The sequence below is a fragment of the Contarinia nasturtii genome, unplaced genomic scaffold (genome assembly GCF_009176525.2).
Source record: "Contarinia nasturtii isolate CC-2019 unplaced genomic scaffold, AAFC_CNas_1.1 Cnas_scaffold_4311, whole genome shotgun sequence".
Lineage (NCBI taxonomy): Eukaryota > Metazoa > Arthropoda > Insecta > Diptera > Cecidomyiidae > Contarinia > Contarinia nasturtii.
Window position 1 is genome coordinate 269,580 of NW_022201606.1, and position 1,572 is coordinate 271,151.

Here is a 1,572-nt window from a genome sequence, read left to right on the forward strand (position 1 = left end):
GTCGTAAATTCTAAACGTGATATAATAGTTTTTTCTATAGAATCGCATTCTGCGAGCGCCATCTCTGAGTGCTCGTGCAAAACAATGAAGCTTGCAAGCTTCACAGATTTCTCATATATTTTTTTCTTCAAATTTTATTTCAAACTTGTATAAATTAAATAAGTTTTGCAATAGTAGCAACGAAAATAATTAATAGAATTTATTATAAATAAAAAAATTGAAGTAACAACACACAAATATGTTATATTATATTATTCTCGTGTTATGAGATAGCTTTACCGTGTAGACCATGCAGAGATATACAAAAATAATATTTTCTCCAATTGCCATCTCTACATATCTTTTTTTTCCTTTGATTTTTGACCTTTTACCCTACGGTCACCGAGGCACTTTCACTTGACACATCCCGGACATATGCATATCAAATGGAATGGTCTTGAAGTGAGCTATCTAATATATATTTGTACATTCGGAACGTTGCATTGCGTCGTAGTCCATACTATGGACTACATACTAACAGTAAAAAGGAAGAAATTTCTGCAACGTTTTAAATGTACGTTTATCTATATTAAGTTTTTATTCACAGTACATAGAAAAATTATCTATAAACAATTTTAGTCACAAAATTGATATCAGACATTTTGTGTTTCACATTTTGGTTTCGTCACTCGTTCTTCATCTCGACAGAGGTTTTTTATTTGATTAAGAAGACATCAAATTTTTATTATTATTTCACATTCAACGTACATAGAAAAAATAAAACTACACAGCAACAAAATTAAAATGTATGATTACACATATTGATTACTAAATAATGGGGAACTATTTTTGATTTTTATTTTCTATTCATTAAAATATTCATACAGTCAATTCAGTTTTTATAAATACACTTGTTTAATAGATAAATAGATAAAAAACGGCGCAATTAAAATATAAAGAAAACCTAGTATAACGTGTTATAAGGTTATTAACAGACTCATTGGATGCGATAAGTGGAGTACGGTATATTGATTTTAAGTTAGATCGAACGGCGGCGAAATGAGATCAATAAAAAATTTAATGGAGCCGGTAAGTAAAACGCTTCTACATTAATATCAAATCAAGTGTTGTTCCGAACATAACCAGCAAACCGATACACTTAAAACGCGCACACGCTTACACATTAATAATATAGCATTATATACAATCTTAATGTAATCGGCAGTCAAGAAACCAAAACATACGTCAATACAAATGCAAAGTGTGCAATAAATAAGTAAATAAGTAAAAAAGAGAAGAGAAACCAAAGTCTAGTGTGGCCACACAGCCACCAAGTGAGATGGCACTACAAAGGAGAAATAGCAAACAGCACGATATCGATTTGCGTTGGAAATGTGAGCACGGGGCCAGAGGAGAGTCTGCGACCACGCTGAATGACATGTATGCTATTCAATCGGCAATTCATATTTTATTCATAGTGATCGTGTTGTGATGTTCACAATGAACGAAGTTGCTTCGCGCGTATTGTATATACATTAAAAAAAAAATAACAATTTTCGATGCATTATTCAATTTGGTGTAGTTGCGGTTAAC